This window comes from Arachis hypogaea, chromosome 17, assembly GCF_003086295.3.
Source record: "Arachis hypogaea cultivar Tifrunner chromosome 17, arahy.Tifrunner.gnm2.J5K5, whole genome shotgun sequence".
In the NCBI taxonomy this organism is placed as follows: domain Eukaryota; kingdom Viridiplantae; phylum Streptophyta; class Magnoliopsida; order Fabales; family Fabaceae; genus Arachis; species Arachis hypogaea.
The window spans coordinates 21,288,725-21,307,858 of record NC_092052.1 but is presented as its reverse complement, the minus strand read 5'-3'; the positions used below and the strand labels follow the sequence as shown (position 1 = coordinate 21,307,858).

The 19,134-nt window shown below is 37.2% G+C and overlaps 1 long non-coding RNA gene across 2 annotated transcripts; it reads right to left on the bottom strand.

The window, feature by feature from the left end:
- Window positions 1–5,615: 5,615 nt before the first annotated feature.
- On the bottom strand, window positions 5,616–8,679 carry LOC112765522 (uncharacterized). Of its 2 annotated transcripts, none has more exons than XR_011875050.1 (3): window positions 7,747–8,679; window positions 7,471–7,637; window positions 5,616–5,824 (listed from the first exon to the last, which is right to left on the bottom strand). It is a non-coding gene; the product is annotated as an uncharacterized lncRNA (long non-coding RNA). The 2 variants fall into 2 exon arrangements; XR_003183810.3 differs by having other exon boundaries at window positions 7,888–8,676.
- Between the last annotated feature and the right edge of the window lie 10,455 nt (window positions 8,680–19,134).

The window sequence follows — 19,134 nt, the reverse complement described above, 5'->3', positions numbered from 1 at the left end:
GGTTGTTGATGTTCCCTTTATTTTTAATGTTGAATGTCTGCATGCTTTTGAAACTCTGAAAGCAAACCTTACCTCTGCCCCCATCATAGCTCTCCCTGACTGGGATTTACCATTTGAATTAATATGTGATGCTAGTGACTTTACTATAGGCGCTGTTTTAGGGCAGAGGCATGGTAAGCTTATACATGTCATTTACTATGCTAGCCGTGTGTTAAATGATGCCCAAAATAATTACACAACTATAGAAAAAGAATTATTAGCTATTGTGTATGCTGTTGATAAGTTTAGGTCCTATTTAATTGGTTATAAGGTTCTTGTTTATACTATTCATGCTGCTTTGAAGTACCTTCTAACCAAATAGGATTCTAAACCAAGATTAATCAGATGAGTGTTACTCCTTCAGGAGTTTGATATTGAGATAAAAGACAGGAAAGGGTCAGAAAATCAGGTAGCTGACCATCTCTCCCGAATTGAGCCTGAAGCAGGAGTACAACCACCCACAGCTGTGACTGAGACGTTTTCGGATGAGCAATTGTTTCTTATTCAGCAGGCTCCATGGTTTGCAGACATTGCGGATTACAAAGCCATGAATTTTATTCCAAAGGAGTACAGTAGGCAACAAGTAAAGAAGCTATTGACTGATGCAAAGTACTACATTTGGGAGGAACCATACCTTTTAAAAAGGTGTTCAGATAGTATCATCCGGAGATGAGTCCCAGATGAAGAAACACAGCAGATTCTTTGGCGCTGTCATGGTTCTGATTATGGAGGCCACTTTGGTGGTGAACGGACAGCTACAAAGGTCCTTCAGAGCGGGTTTTACTGGCCGACTCTCTTCAAAGATGCAAGAGAATTTGTGAAGCACTGTGACAGATGTGAGAAAGTCACGAATCTCCCTGCCAACCATGAAATGCCACAGCAGGGGATTCTTGAGGTTGAGTTGTTTGATGTGTGGGGTATTGATTTCATGGGACCTTTTCCACCCTCACATTCAAATAACTATATTCTAGTGGCAGTTGACTATGTGTCCAAGTGGGTGAAAGCCGTGGCTCCACCCACCAATGACGCCAAGGTGGTAATGAGCTTTCTTCAGAGATATATCTTTAGCCGGTTTGGTGTCCCAAGGACACTCATTAGTGATGGAGGAAGTCACTTTTGTAACAGACAGCTGGACTCTCTTCTGCAGAGATATGGAGTCCGTCATAAAGTGGCAACCCCCTATCACCCTCAGACAAGTAGACAGGTTAAAGTTTCCAACAGGAAACTCAAGAGGATTCTAGAGAAGACCGTCAGTGTTTCAAGAAAGGACTGGTCTAGGAAGCTTGATGATGCTCTCTGGGCATACCAGACAGCGTACAAGACTCCCATTGGCATGTCCCCTTATCAATTGGTCTATGGAAAAGCCTGTCACTTGCCAGTCGAGCTGGAGCATAAAGCTTACTGGGCAATCAGGTATCTGAATCTTAATTCAGAAGCTGCAGGAATTAAGCGAATGCTTCAGTTGAATAAGCTTGATGAATTCAGATATTCAGCCTATGAGAATGCCAAGCTCTATAAGGAGAGAACCAAGTTATTGCACGACAAGAAGATTGCCATCAGAGTCTTTGAGCCAGGACAGAGAGTGCTGCTGTATAATTCAAGGCTCAAACTCTTTCCCGGAAAGCTGAAATCCCGGTGGTCAGGACCGTTTGTGGTTACCAGAGCTTCACCATATGGTCATGTGGAAATACAGGAAGAGAATTCTGACAGAAAATTTACAGTGAATGGCCAGAGGTTGAAGCACTATCTTGGACACGAGATCGATCGCTAGAGGTCCGCTCATCTACTGAATTAGCAGAACTGACTGTCAAGCTAGTGACGTTAAAGAAGCGCTTGTCGGGAGGCAACCCGATAATTTTGTATCCTTAGTTATTTTTAGTAGTAGTGATTTTCTTATTTATTTTATTTTTATTGAGTTTTTACTGTTTTTCTTTCGTTTTACGTGTGCTCTGATCATGCAGCTATTTTAGAACAGGAACCGAACATTTCGAAAAAAATTTTGCCGAAAAAAAATGAGCACACGACGCGCAAGCGTCGCTGACGCGTACGCGTCATATGTGAGTGCGAGAAAAATAAAAATTGAACAGAGAGTTGGGTAGGAGTGGTGCTGGTGGCGTGCCTTGCGCACAAGCGAGCCCACGTGTACGAGTCATTCACGCGTGCGCGTCGTTTGTGCTTTTAGCCATCCACGCGTACGCGTACCTGACGCGTACGCGTGACCCTGAAAATCGGCGTCAACGAGTGTTTGGGCAGAGAGCTGTGCTGGCTTGGGGCTGGAACTGTGCTAGAGGCACAAACTTGATCACGCGTGCGCGTACTTTGCATAAATGGCCATCCACGCGTGCGCGTTCATGACGCGCACGCGTCATATGAGAATTTTGGTTCCCAAGCCATGCGAACAGAGAGTTGTGCGTGCACGCGGCCGCCTTCACGCGATTCGCACAAACCAAGGGCACGCGTACGCGTGCCAGACGCTTACGCGTTACTTTCAAAATCGGGCAACCCACGCGTACGCGTGCTGTACGCGTCCGCGTTGCATGCGCCGCACAACTCCACTAGTGCGCCGCCCAGTTTTGATTTTCATTCTCTCTCCCTCCCAAATCCTATTTCTCTCTTGTTCTTTTATCCTTTTATTCTTCTTTCATCATACTATTTATTTTTGTTTTCAGTTCTTCTTTGCTTGAGGACAAGTAAACCTTTAAATTTGGTGTTGTCGCTTCGCTGATGGTTTTTCTGTTAATTTTATGGTACGAAAGGGAGGCGAATCATCTTCACGGAGGAGCACAGCCTGAAGAATAAAATGGCCACTAGGATAACTGAGGGAGGCGAATCATCTTCACGGAGGAGCACAGCCTGAAGAATAAAATGGCCACTAGGATAACTGAGGTGGTTGAATTCCTTTCATTCTATATTCCTTCCCGCTCTTATTATGTTATGTTCCGGTTCTCTGCTATTTTGTCTCGTTTATTGCATGATCCTTTATTAGATAAATTCCTAGGTTTACTTTAGTTCTGTTATTTTCAAAATTTCTGTTAGTTACTTTAATTCTGAAAGGTGTCTCATGTATTGCCCACTGAGCTTGAAATCAAAAAGAAAGAAAAAAAGGGGATGTAATGCATGAGAAATTGAGTTTATTTTTTTAAGAGTAGTCTCATTTAATCAAATGTGGTGGTGTTCTCTGTGATTCTGAATGCATGACATAGACCGTGCATGTTTCAATTTGAATCAATGAATGTTGACGTATAAGGAAAAGGAATTTAGAGAAGTATTATGAATTTTCTGAAAATTAGTGACAGTTAATCCTTGAAGCAAAAGAAACAGAAAAAAGAGAAGATATAAAAGCAAGGTCCAAGACTCTGAGCATCAATGACTAGGGAGGTCAGACATGATTAAAAGCTCAAAGAGTTGTTTCCCTAGTCATATGCTTGTGGTGTTCTTGTGTCAAGTAGTCCTTGAGATAGAACATTTAGAGTCGAGATCAACTGCAATTAGTAGAGTATGCCAAAGGCTTTGAGCATCACTGTCTGGGAATAGCTGAAAGAAAAAATCAGAACTTCAAAAGAGTTTCCCAATTAAGTGCTTGTGGTGTTCTTGTGTCAATTAACCCTTGAGACAGAACATTTAAAGTCACAGCTAAGCTCAAGGTGCAAAGCACCAGTTAATTGAGAATTAAGGGATATCTGCTGTGTTCAAGGATTTAATTGAGGTATAAAGATCAGAGAACTCATAATATGATTCGGATTCTAATTCCACATGACATTGACATTCCTCTGATTCAAAGGAGAGTGAGATGCCAAAACTGTTGAGAATTGCAATAGATAAATCCCACTTTAAGAAGAGACACAAGCATAATTGAACTCTCATTTCTCATGCAAATTCAAATCTTAATCTTGTATTAGTTTTGGTTGCTTGAGGACAAGCAACAATTCAAGTTTGGTGTTGTGATGCGTGAGCATCTTTCTTATCTTTTCCTAGTGAATTTGCATTTAATTTGATTGAGTTTAATCAAGAATTAATTATCTTTTTAACTATTATGAATGCTACTTTGAGTCGTGTGCAATTCTGTTTACTTTAGGTAGCATTTGGTTGGATTTGATGGAGCTTCCGCAGAAAAAGAGAAGAAGGCTATATAGGGCAGGAATGACTTAGAGGATGGAGAGGAAGCTTGCACAAATGGAAGGAGCACAAGAATTAAAGGAGATGACCAGCGAGGAGCGACGCGTGCGCGTACCTGATGCGTGCGCGTGATTTGGAGATTTGCACAGCAACGCGTGCGCATATCTGACGCGTACGCGTGACATGCGCCACATGCAAAAAACGCAGAAAACGCTGATTGCTATAATTAATTCTGATTTAAACTTTAATTTTTAAAAATAGAAAAAGATATTATATTAGTTTTAGAAAATAGATTTTGAATTAATTAGGATTAGATATAAAAGACAAAAGAAACTTCTCTTTTGGGGATTCCAACATTATTCTACCTCATTCCGCAATTTATAGTTTACCTGAATCCTAATTTTTCTCTCTGAACCATGAGCAACTAAACCTCCATTGTTAAGGTTAGGAGCTCTGTCATTGATACTATTACTTTTCTATTTTAATTCATGTACTGATTTATGATTCAAGAATTATTTTCGTTCTTTATTTTATGAATTTGGGTGAAACGGAAGTATGACCTTGGTTCTAATTGAGTTCTTGTATAACTTGGAAAATCTCTTTACTTGAACATCAGCTTGAAAACAAATTCTCCTAAACTTCTAATTATCTGGACTTAACGGGATATGTGACATATAATCTTTTTATATTTGGGTAATTAGAGTTTCTGTGGCACATAAACTAGAATTGAACTTCATCCTCTAATTGGAATTAAGTGACCAAGGAACTGGCGGTTGATGAAAGTTAGAGTAGACTAAGAAGGTCTAAGGAATTAGGGTTTAGTCATATATAATTTGCCACGAATTAAATCTTGCATTATTAAAATAGTTAGTCAGAAAAGTCAATTCGAAAAATAGATATCTCTAAAACCTTAACTGTTTCTCCATATATTATTCACAACTTGTTTACTGCTTATTTTCTGATATTCTGAATTTACTGTTAATGCTTTTGAACCTTCAAACACCATTTTCTGTTTGCCTAACTAAGTAAATCACTTAACCATTGTTGTTTGATCCATCAATCCTCGTGGGATCAACCCTCACTCACCTAAGGTATTACTTGGTATGACCCGGTACACTTGCCGGTTAGTTTGTGGATTATAAATTTCGCACCATGGATCATGTGTATGGCCTACTAGGGTGCAAGCATGCTGTCTTACTTGTTAGATACTTCGGGATTTCTTTAGGAACAAATCCGCGCTTAGTAAAAACTTGAAAACCGATCATAGATAAGGTGGAAGAGATGTAACACCCTAACTTCCAGTACGTCATGATCGTACCAAAAGTAAGGCATTACTAACCTGTTTTTTTTATTATTTATTTAATATTAAGCCTTTACATCGATATCGTATTTCAGTTTTAGAGAAAATTCCAGAAAATTTTGTTCCTATTAATTAAAATCATATATCAAAGAACACCAAGTAATAATAATCACATAATTATTAATAATAATAAATATTATACAAAAGAATAAAAGAAAACTCAGATACAATTCCTATCCCTCTGTATAAAATAAAATCTTAAACAACAAAGACGAGGGAATTCTATGAAAGCAACTCAACTCATAAACTTAACTCATAAATAAGTCTAATAATCGCCCGCAGCTTCAAATTGAGTCCTTGAACCTGTCACTGAAAGGGAGGAAGATTTTGGGGTGAGAACAAACCACACATTCTCAGTAGGGAATGGAAATGCCGTAAAAATAATGAATATAATGCAAACAGTTAACTTACTCAATAAAACTATTTTGTTAAATCTTTGAAAATACTTTTTACTTTTACTTTATATAATTAATTACCTTCTTTAAATTTCTAAATTTAAAGCAAATCTCATTCACAACCTCAGTTCCCAATCACAGAGAAACAATAGCACAAGAAATAGATCAACACACAGACAAATTACAATAAGACAAACAGCACAATCACAAAGAAACAAGATAAGCAAACACAATCAAATGCAAATGCACAAATAAGGATGATGCATGTCTAGTCGTATACAGGCCATGAGCTCATGTGTCGGTTTGTTGCCCGATTCCTGACACTGGTCTTGAGATAAACATTTCATACCGCCGTCCTGATCTCAGCCATCGTCCCCTCCATGAGGGTTACGTATCGCCGTCCTCATGGGGAACCTTCCTTTCGGTCTCTAGTGAGCGTTACGTATCGCCGTCTTCACTGAGCCGTCCTTATAGTATCAAGTGAACGCTACGTATCGCCGTCCCCACTAGACACTTGGCACTAACGTCCAAACAGCATTCAATTTCTTTTCAATCTTTGCTCTCTACTCTACTACGGTAGAGATCCCTTTAATTATCTCTCTTTCCTTTACTTTTCGTTCTTCTTCTTTTCTTTCTCATCAAACCGAACTCAAAATATAACTTAAAACAAAATCTCTCCTCAAAAGATTGGATTTAAAACTTTATATTTTTCTTAATAAATCGAATTCAAAATAGAATAAATCTTTCCGTAGCTAAATAAATCTCAAATAATTTAATTTTTCAAAACCAAATATTTTAAAATAGCATTTCAAACAAAGTCTCAAATTTTCTAAATATTTCAGCAGCACTTCACCTAAAACTCGGGCTTAGACACCCTCTCGGGTTCCCTCTTTCTCAACGGACGTTTCTCAGTCAATCAGACATTCACAATTTAACAAATCAATCATACCCCACAATTCTCATGTAATCCATCAATCCAACTCCAATCTCATCAATTCATAATTAATTTCCGCATATCATAGAATCCTTTCCAAAATTCAACTCAATCAACTAGTAATCCCAAAAATCAACCTTCCATAGTTCTAATTATTTTAAATAATTTACTCTATAGCCAAGTTACTATTTTGTTTTAAAAGTCAGATTTCAAGAAAACAATTCAATAATTCAACTTCAATCTTTTAACAGTTCTCAGACTTAATTCTAATTATTCATGAATCAACATCAACAACCATTAAAACCAAATCCAACCAGTCGCAAGTCAGTTCCACGACCACTCCAATACATTAAATAACTAAAATCAACAGCAAACACTTATTCTCAATAATCAGAATACAGCCACAACCAACCAATTCAACATAATCACATAAATCAGAATTTTAAACAACTCCATCAAAATCAGAAAACCAACATTAGTCACAACCTCAATTCAATTTCATCAATTAACCACTCGCAACAACAAAACTAGTCACACGAGACATTTATGAATTATTTGCACTTATTCACTAAACTTCAATGGCATTCATAGAATAAAACGATTAATTTTAAAATAAAATTCCCTACCTCGATTGCCCGGAATCGTAGAATTTAAACGCAATAATACCCTTTTTATCATTAATTCTCAGCAGCGGCAGCAACCCCCAATGTAGCTGGAGCAGTGGCAGTAGCTCTGATTTCGAACACGTCTGCAGTAGTCATGATCTCAACCGGTACTGCAGAACTCAGCGATACTAAAATAGAGATATCAAATATTGAAATTAAGATAAAAACATAACAGAAAACGCGGGGGGGGGGGGGGGTGTTCGGTGTCAGAACAAAGAGGAGAACGCAGCAGCTTGCCTTCTCGAATGACAAGCTTCAGCTGTGACTATTCCAATAAATACAGTAGAGCCAGGAACATCAGAAGCAAATAGAGAGTTGTTCCAAAGCAAATAAGGTTCAGAGGTGGTGATTATGGTAGCTAGGGTACGTCTGACTCACCATTCATAATGGCAGCAATTAGAAACTCTGGCGACAGCGATGGTAATAGCGGCACCAGGTACCTTCGTTACCTCCTTCGTCTTCCCACACAGTAGCCGCTCTCCCTATTGGTGGCTTGTATAGTAGCTGTGACCGCTGGGGTTTCGCCCGGCAATGGCTCCTCCAACGGCGACGGCTAGGGTTCCGACAGCGGCGATAGCCAGTGACGGCAAGCTTCAGCCATGATGAGGAATGGCGGAACAGCGGCGTTCTTCTCCCCTTCTCCCTGGCCATTCGCGTCTCTTCCCTTCAAATCCCATGCCCACAGCCGCGACGGTGACAGTTCCCTCGACGGCAACCAGACCCGATGGAGCTAACGATAGCAAGGCAGTTCGACGATGATGGAGGCGCGACGGCGGCACAGCGGCGGTACCCTTCATGCACGAGCTCTCCCTCTCCTCGCGTTCGTCTTCTCCTCTGGTACGCGATGACAGCAGCGGCTCGGTGGAACGGTGGCGACGGCTCCACGGCGGTGACCTAGGTGCGACGGGGTGCAGTGGAGATGCGGCCCCTCCCCTCTTCTCCCTTCTTCCCCGTTCTCTCTTTCCCTCTTCTTTCTTCCCTCTTATTTTTCTGATTCACAGTGTGTGTTTTGTGTTGTTTGTGAGCTCTGTGTCTGTATGTATCTCTGGGAAAGGGAATAGCAGTGGTGAGTGAACGTGGCTTTCAGAGGGATAAACGAGTGTGGAGAGGAGTTACGTGTGTGATTTGGGTGAGATGGGTTAGTTAGTAAAATTAGGGTTTAGAATTGGGAATTTAGGATTTGAGTAGAGTGTTAATTTAAAACCAAATTTAATCAATATAATTAATTTTAAAAATATTATTTTATTTTTTTAAATTATAAATTATTTTTAATTAAATATTCTAATTTATAATTTAGAGATAAATAAATAAATTTTTTTTAGTTCATAAAATTAATCAAAATTTTTAATTATGTAATTTAAATTATATATAAAACCCTTTTATCTCTAATTACTAGAATTTTGAATTTTAATTAAGCAAGAACCATTAATTTTAGTAAATCAAAAATATTTAATTATAACTGAAATTTATATAAAATTGAATTAATTGAAAACTCGAAGTTTCGTAATCCTTTTAAAATTAAAACCATATATATAAATATAAATAATTTATTATTTATTTTCTAAAAGTTTGGGGTCTTACAAGAGAAGCTCAGTTTATGGAAAGTGAAGGTTTTAAACAAAGCAAGTAAGCTAGTCCTCATCAAATCAGTGCTGAATAGTCTACCAATCTATTACCTTAGTTTGTACAAGATGTCAAAGACGGTTGGTGACAAATTAATTGCATTACAAAGGAGATTTATGTGGTGTAAGGAGGACAGAAACTATGGTATACCTCTAGTTAAATAGGAGGTAGTTTAGGCACCGAAAAAGGCTAGGGATTTAGGGGTTGGGAATGCAGTGTTCAGGAACACAACTCTTTTGTTTTAGTGGTGGTGGTTTTCAAAGGAGGATTGTCCGTTGTGGAAGAAGATTGTTTGTTCTTGTAACAAATTGAACCCTAATGTAATGCTAGCAAATTAGACTTTACCATTAAAAGGGGGCCATGGAAAGACATATGTCAATTGAATATAAAAGAACAACAGGTGAAAGAAAAAGTTATGAGTGGGCTGGCGATGGAAGTAGGGAATGGAAGAAGAACTCTTTTTCGGGAAGATAATTGGGTTCAAGGTGGTCCTCTAAAAGTGAGTTTTCCAAGGCTCTTCTCTATTTCAAACCAACAAGGATTTGTGATAGAGGAATGTGAATTTTGGGATGGGTTAGAGTAGATATGGAATTTTCAGTGGAGGAGAGAGTTGTTCCAATGGGAGTTGGAACTTGTTCACCAACTTCATGAGAGGTTAAGGCCAGTGAAGCTATCAACTGGTAGAGAAGATAATATTGTTTGAAAATTTGATAATAAAAGTATTTTTTCTACTAACTCTTTTATGCAGGTGGTACAGTCGAAGACTCTTTCGGAAGAGTTTACGAGCTATAGTTTCACAAGTTTAATTTGGAGAGGAGTGGTACCTCCGAGAATTGAGCTTTTTGGATGGTTTGTTCTAGTTGGTAGGATGAATATCAAAGAAAGGTTGAGTAGATTAGCTGTTATTCATCAGAGCAATAATATATGTGTACTTTGTAAAAAGGAGATGAAATCTGTTCATCATTTATTTATTGTTTGTGAGTTACGTGGCAGGTGTGGTGTTCTTGGTTGAGGTGTTTTGGTAGAGCTTGGGCTGTCCCTGAAACCATTAAAGAACTATTTGAGAATTAGACTGGCATACCTAACAGAAAAGAGGAGTAGAAGATGTGGCTGATTGGGTTCTTTGTAGTGATCTGGAATATCTGATTGGAACGCAATGACAGAATTTTCAACAATAAAAAAGCGGGTGTTAAGATAATACAAAAAAGGATATTTTTGAGCTACACAGAGTGAAATGGTATTGATCCTTTTGGTTGTTGATCGCAATGTCGGAGATGACAACGGATTGATAACCATTGTGTTCGAGTTTATTTTTTGTTGTATCTGGCTTGTTTGTTGCTCTATTTTAATGTGTTCAGTTTTCTTTAATTAAAAAAATTCATTAGACTTAATGATTATATAATGAGAAATAATGAAAATGAAGCATTATTGACTCTGCTGAACTTTTGTCACATATCAACATCTTGATCAAAACAAAAGACCTAATAAATTAGTAAATAATTTTTTTAATATTTAAGTAGATTTTAACAAACCAACATTTTATCCATGAAAATTTAAAATATTGACAAAACTGTTTTTAAAAGAATAAAACTATCATGAAAGATAAATTTTGTACGACAAAAATACTCAAATACTAAATTTTGATTGACTATTTTAAAAAATTAACCAAAATTTTTAAATTGTCACTATTTTTATCTTCCACCTTTAAACCATCACCATTTTTTCCAAATTCTAAATTTTCAAATATCTCCATCAATGCCACTTCAACTAGAAACGGTTTCGATTTGCATTTTATTCTTTCAATTTTTGGTTGCACAACAGACACTTCCTTCTTCTGTCTTCTCACTCATGTTATCGTTATTCTCCTTTTTCACTACACTGTCTTTCTTCAATTCCCTCCTCATCTATTCTAATTATTATTTATCACCATTTACCTCTTTCTTCTTCTTCTTCTTCTTCTTTTCTCACTTATGTCATCGTTATTCTCCTTCTGTACTACATTGTCCTTCTTCAATTCCCTCCTCGTCTATTCTAATTATTATTTATCATCTCTTACCATTTTCGTTATCATTTTATAATCCCCTTTTGTACTTACAAACACATACATATAATATAAATAAATGTAACCACCTTCTTTTTGCACGGGTTGATTAATTTGCATTGGCTTAACGCAAGTTGACGGGATTGAATGATTCATTCCAACGAGTTATATAGGGTGCAAGAGCATTGGTTTTTTTAGATATTGAAGAACAAAGAACAGGAACCGCAACACTTGAACAAAGAAGAAGGTAAGAATAAAATGCAATAGAGTAAGCAGAGAAGGGTTTCACAAAGAAGACGAAGAGAAAATAATAGAAGGCTTCATTCACTGATTGAGATATACACAAAGTGGATTTTTTATATTGTATCAAGAAATCAGCCCAAGCCCAAACTACTTTAATCATATATATACACATTATCAACCTAGGCCAGCTACACTACCAATACCCCCCCTCAAACTGAAGTACTTGTAGGCATGTACTCTTAGTTTGTCTCTGTGCCTGGTGAATGACTAAACTAACAAAAATTTGGTGAGTGTATTCGCTGTCATATCATGAGAGGGTATGTGAACGACATACAATTTTTTGTTGTTAACCATGTCACAAATAAAATGAAGATTAAGTTCCAAATGTTTACAATGACTATGTAACACTGGATTGGCCGATAGCAGACAGGTACTAAGATTATCGTAATAAATCGTGGGTGCTATGGGCTGAGAAATCTTGAACTCAATTAGGAGCTTCTGAATGGAAATATTTTGTTTGGGTGATGAGTAGTTATCCATAAGGTAAATATTGTGCCTCAAGTTCGAGAAAGTGACTAAACTGACCCAAATCCTTTAAAGAAAACACATAATTTAACTGTCTAATGAAAGAGAAAATTTCCTGATCATTGTTTCCTGTGACTATTAAGTCATCAACATACACAAGTAAATAAATAGCATAAAACGAGGTTATCTTCATGAATAAAGAGACATTAGAGTTAGCATTAATGAACCTAAACTATTTTAGTGTATTTGATAAAGTGTTAAACCAAGCTCTAGGAGCTTGTTGAAACCCATAAATTGCCTTGTTGATATCACAAACTAAGTTGGAGTTAGAGTTTTCATATCCCTGTGGTTGTACCATATAAACCTTTTCATCTAACTTTCCATTCAAGAATGCATTGTCAAAATCTAGTTGTCTTTGTTTCCATCCTAATGAGATAGCAAGAGTTAAAATGATCCTAATTGTAGTTGGTCGTATAACAGGACAATAGATTTGTTCATAATCTATACCTCAGTTTGGTGGAATCCCTTTGCCACCAAACGAGTTTTGTACCTCAAAATATTTCCTTTGGTGTTTCTTTTGATGGCATAAACCCATTTGCTACCAAGGATGGAGGCATTGGGTAAGGGCTTTCTAAGGGTCCACGTACCACATCTTAAAAGAGTTCTATACTTACTGTTCATTGCTACCTTCCAATGTGGAGGCTGCAAAGCTTGATTTACATTCTTTGGAATATTATTTATTAAATCAGGTTTTAAAGTCCTTGATCCAATAAAAATAGTAGAGTTATTTGTCTTTGTTTTAGATCTAGTCAACATATTATGAGTATTTTTAGGTGGTATAGGTGGTAATGGAATTTCAATACCACTTATAGGAATGATAAAACTTAGTGGTGGTTGGGATTGGGGTTGATTTGAGGAATTGACTTGCTGAGATGGTGATGACATTGAAAGAGAATCTTGGTTGAAAGTGGTGTTGGAAGTAGATGTTGTAGCAGTGTGACCTTTATCCATGTTTGGATCCGTTGAAGTATCATTTGATGTGCTTGGTGTAGCCACATCACTTAGTACAGGAGGTACAGTTGCATTAATTAAAAATAACCTGCAAAGAATTAGATTAACTAGGTAGCTAAAAAACAGAAAAGAGATGGTGAGAAGTAGTGTGAGAAGTTTGACATTCTATAGCAAAATTGAATAGCCTGGGGTAAGAAAATGTATTCTCATAAAAAACATGTCTTGCTAGATAAATTCTACCTTTTTTAGCCATACATTTATATCCTTTAAATTGACTGTCATAGCCTATAAATAGACAAAGTTCTTATTTGTAATTAAATTTGACCTTGTTATAAGGTCGCAAAAAACGGATAGCAAGCACACCCAAAGATTTTGAAAAAGGTATAGTCATATTTTTTTATCGAACAAAATCTCATCAGGACTATTATTACCTAATCCAACAGCATGTAATTGATTGATGATATAGACAGCACTTGAGATAGCATCTGCCCAAAAGGTCATTGGTAAGAAAGCAGTAGCCAACAAGGAAAGAGCCATCTCAGTTAAGTGGCGATATTAGCACTCCATACTGCCTTGTTGATGATAAGTGTGTGGGTAAGCCTTTCGATGAACAATATCCTCTGTTGCAAGAAAGGATGTAAAAGCTTTGGAGAGGAATTCTCCTCCCATGTCAGTTTATAATGATTTTAATTTCTTTTCAGTTTGTTTTCTCATTAAAGTTTTATAGTTTTGGAAGGCAAGAAGTACTTGAGACTTATTGACAAGCATAAAAATACATGTGAATTTTGAAAAGAATCTACAAAGCACGTATAATATCTATATTGTAAAACCCAAAAAATTAACGAATAATTAGCTTATAAATCAATTATTTATCCAAGAAATTAGAAAATATAATTTTATAGTTTAATGTGATAAAGCTAATTAAAATAAAAATTTTGACACTAATTTTAAAGAATTTGGACCAAGATTGGGCCAAACCGTTGAACCAATCCCAAACTGGACCTAAGGCCCAACTTATAAAACCTCAATTCAGTCATCTTCCTTCTTCATTTTTCCATGAGGCTCGTAGAAACAGGAAGGGGGAGCAAAAACCAAAAGCTCAAACCCTTGTTTCAACTTTCGATCCAATTATCTTTCAATCCGGAGCTCCGATCGCCGCACCATTTGCGGCCACGCGACCGCATTGTTGAGCTCTACAAAATCCACTGAATAATTTAAGAGGTAAGTCACAATTTCTCACCCCACATCTCAACCCTTGATTTTCGAAATTTTGAGTGTGGTGTTGAGATTTTGTTAAACTTTGATGTTTAGAGGCATAGTGACATTGAGTATTAGATGGGTCTTGTATCAATTCTACGTGAGTAAGGTGAGACAACTCAAACCCTTGTGAAATCTATGATTAAATGGAATTTATATTGATTTAGTGATGAATATTTGCATTAGATTGAGTGGTAGGTTGTGTTGGGGCATGTTGATGGTCATTGGTGGTGTTGGAGGCTTGACGTTGGACTTTAGGGAGCTGAAGATCCGTTTGGTGTGACTTTGAAAGCTTGGGTCTTTGCGGAACGGTACTAATCGTGGTGTTTCGGGTTTATTGGAGAATCAGTTAAGGTATGGTTTCGGTTTCTCGTATCTAAAATATATTGTGTCGTGAAAATTTAGGTTAGTGACCGTAAGATTGGAATTGAATTATTTATATTGTTGATTGGTTGGGATGGATTATTATGTATGTAGTTAATGGTTTTGGGAGTTGTGATTGGTGCTATTATGAATGATATGTCTAACTTGGTATATGAGATTGATAAATGATAATGATAATGATAGTATTTTGGAGATGTGAATGTTCTCGAAGATTTAGGGTTGGTTGGTATTTATGAGGTTTGGCTAATTAAAAAGTTGTTGTTGGTACTATATTGGTGGTGAAGTTGATATTGTGTTTGATATGAATAATTGATGATGTATGTTGTATATTGTTTGAATTTGAATTATTAAGTTGAGATTGATGAAAGAGGATAATTTGTAGGTGGCGGGGTGAATAAGGAGGTTGAAAATATGAATTTAGAGAGCTTGAGGCTGTTATGGTAAGATTTGGTTTGGTTTTAAAAGGTTTGAAGTGTGTATGTTTTGAAAGTTGAGGGTTGGTAACTTTGGAGAAAAATTTAATTTTTGACCAACTTTGACAAGTATAACTTGGCCTCCAGACCTCCGAATGTTATCAAACTTGTCTTGAAAGAAAATTTGGTCCGAGAGGTTTACACCGTTTGAAGAACGGAGGAAAAATATTTTAAAACGAGAAAGTTATGCACGTCGGAAGTTCGGTATGCAAAGCTGAAATTCTGCAACATTCAGCATTTTTGCTGTTCTGCATAGCTTGCGTACGCGACCACTGTATGCGACGCGACCAAACTCTCCGGGTTTGGCATCTTGCGTACGTGGACATGGTACTTGCATACACGAGCAGTGATTTTAAAGGGGTTGTGTACGCGACCACCTGCACGCGACGTGACCAACCTTTCCGGATTGGGAATGGGTATCTCGCGTACGTGAGCATGGCCCCTATTTCATCAAAGTGAATTTTGTATTTTTAAACCATTCTTCTAACTTTCAAAACCTCTATAACCCTTATTTAAAGCCTGGTAGTTGGTTTTTAGATTGTGGAGTGTGGGTAAACTTATTGGAGGAATTAGTTTGATGTTGAGGGAGATTGTAAAGTGGTGATTTATTATTGAAGAACGCTGGAAATATTGAATGTGAGAATAATGATAAATGATTAAGATTGAACGAATGTATGTTTGTGATACCTGGGTAGTAGCAAGGATGGTGGTTCCTCCCGCTTGCTCCAGGTCAGTGATTGTGACGCCTGGGCAGTAGCAAGGGTTGTGGTTTATCCCACTTGCTCTAGGTTGAGCTTTTAAACACCCGCCTGGGTAGTAGCCGTAGTAGTGGTTATTCTACTGGCTCTGGGTTAAGCGAGTAGTAGTAAGGGGGTTGTAGCTCAAACCCACTTACTCCGCTTGAGTGTTTCAGTCAATGGTTAGCTACTAGGACGTGTCAGGTTGGCTATATAACCAACAGATGATATCATCAGCCATAGGATAGGCATGCATCATATGCATCTATATGTTTGTTTGGTGTGCTTTGTTTAGAATGCCTAACTGATTGCATATACTACTTACTACCTGTTTATTTGCTGTATATGCTTTCTACCTATGATTTCCTTACATGTAATAATTGTGTTTGTAACAATATATTCCGGTGGCGGTTGGGAGGTTTGGAGGAGTCAGAAAGAAAAGTATTAGATAGTCTGAAGATCCTTAGTTAGTTGCCTAATTCAATTTTTTTGGATTTAGTTATGTTTTTATAAGATTTAATCATATGTCAGAAGTTCTAGGATTACCTTCGGCTTTTTCGAGATATTATATGTTAGAGATGTGGACACTGTTACCATGTTGAGAACCTCTGGTTCTCACCCCATACATATTTTGTGGTTTTTAGATGCAAGACGTGAGGCACCTCGCTGAGGCATTCTGAGAGCTTCTTACAGCGAAGACCTTCTTGCTTTTGGGACTTTACTTTTAGTTATAATGTTTATATGTAGATACTTATTATCTCCACTACTTTTATATATATATATATATATATATATATATATATATATATATATATGATGTATTATTCCTTTTAGAGGTTATGTTGGAAAAACAGGTTATGTAAACTCTGTATTTTGGGCTCTTTTGGGAACTCTCATGTATATATGTATATATGTTTATGTTCTCTGGCCGATTTATCTTCGCGAGCAGAGTCAAAAGCTTTGTTATTTGTATCTTGGGACTCTTTAGTAATTAGCCATGTTTAGCTTACTCTTATTTTGCTTTGGTTACGCTAACGTTGACGTGAGAGCTACGCTTTTAGGTTTAACGCTTTTGCTTTTAACTTTCTCTCAAAGATTCCTAGTTATAAACAATTTTTCACCTATATTATACTATATAATTTTATTTTTAGAGGTCGTAATACCTTACCACCTCTGTCTTATAACTTAAGCATAAGATTCTGTGTGTAAGGTGTTACATATATCCATCTCTAGAGTTAACTGGAGCTGGACCCCAAGTATCCCCAAATACCAATCAAGAGGTTCATTATAAGTATAATCGGTGCTAGAAAAGTGCAATCTATGCATTTTTGACATAGAACAGATTTCACAAATATTAGCAGAGTGTTTATCAGAAGGGGCATGAATAGAACAAGTTTTCAAGACATGAAGCACATTATTTATTGGACAGTGGCCCAATCTTTTATGCCACAATTCAACATTTAATGTCTTATTACAAGAGAAAGCAGTAGCAGTAAATCTCTATATATTGAAAGAATTTAACTTGCAAGAATTAAAGGAAGACACATTGTTAACTTGAGCTGTAAAATTCATTTTATGACGACTACTAGTATTTGATAGATGTTGATCTAACTTGTTAGTGTGAGGAATTCTAGGCACATATAGATGATCAAAGGATTAGATTGCATTCTATAGCTATGCTTTGGAGAGATGCTTTCGGGTAGCCTAGTCACAAATCACAACGAAATTAGGCCAAAACTAAAAAAGACTCTATTGTCTGCTGCAAATTTAGATACACTTATAAGGTTGTCTGTTATTTCTGGGGCTAAGTGTAAAACTCAGAATTTTTGGAAAATCTTATTATGAGCTAATTTCAATTTATTTATTCATTAAATACTTTATTTTCAGAAATTATTTTACTAAAAGTAATTAAATCAAGTTTTGATAATTAAATTAGAAATTTTATTTAATTTTATAATTATTGAATAATTTTCTATATTTAAATTATAAATTTTAGTAGTTATAAAATAATAAGGATTTTATATGAATTGATTTAAATAATTGGGATTTTGAAATTTAATACTTTATTTTTTATAAACAAAGAAAATTAATTATATTATCACTAATTTTAAATTAGAATACTTGATTAAAAGCCAATTAGCAAATTGATAATTAAGTAATATTTTTAAAGTAATTTTTAAGTGACTAAATTAGATTTCAAACTAAAACAATATACCCTAATTTTATTAAAATTACCAAACTCTAATTTTAACCCTAAATTTCCAAATCAGAAACCATAATTCCCAAATAAAAAATCCTAACCCTAACCCCTTTACCCCATCGCAATCCCCTTCCCAAATATACACACACGCGTAGGAAAAAAAGAAAGAGAGAGAAAAGGGAGGTTGCGAAGAGAAGAGAGGAGGAGAATGGAAGAGGGAGGACAGTGCCTTCGGGCGTCACTACCACCGTACCGTCGTGTCACCGTCAAGGATCAGGTTGCGGAGAAGAGAGAGAGGTCGCTGTCGAAGGAGGGAAGGAGACACGAAGGGAACCACGACGTTGAGGAGGGAAGCTCACCGTGAAGCCAGTGCCGTCGTGTCACCACAGAACGAAGAAGAGAGAGTGCGCGCGAGGGAGGAGAAGAAGCCACTGCCGTCGCGTCTTACCACCGTTGCCACCACCGAGCTTGCTGTTGTCGCCAAGATTGCTGGGAGAGAGAGGAAGAAGACGCGCGAGGGAGCTCAGCTGAGGAGAGAGGAGACACACGTCTAGTCGTCGGCATCTCGTTCTTTTCCGTCACTGTCGCTGCCAGCTTCCTCTACCATCGAGGCTGGCAACGGATGGGAAAGGAAAAAGTTGCCTCTGTCGCCAGAAAACAGCGCTGCCTCATCGTGATCCATTGCTGGTAAGGGTTTTATTTTTAGTTTCCGTTCTTTTGATTCCGGGAACATCGTCGTCATTGCACGGTTGTCACAGTTGCCATTACCGAGCTTCTAGTCGCCGCCGTCACTTGAGATAGTTGTCAGAGCTGCTGTCGTATCGATTCAGAGGTCGCTGCTGTTTCATTCTTTTGTTGCAGTAAGTATCTCTGTTTTGGAACCCTCACTGTTAATATTCTATTTTATTTTATTAAGGATTTCACGATATTGATGCTTTAGGATTGAGTTATCGAGGCTGCATGTTGAAATAGAACTTATTTCTGTTATTGGGGACGTAAGCGGAGCTGTGGATGCAGCCGCCACCATTACGGGCCGAGAGAAAAGGGTTTCTTTGACGCTTTTGTTTTATGGGTTTCGATTATTTGGGATAAGGGCGCTTTTCTTAAACTTATTTTACTTTCAAGAGTTGT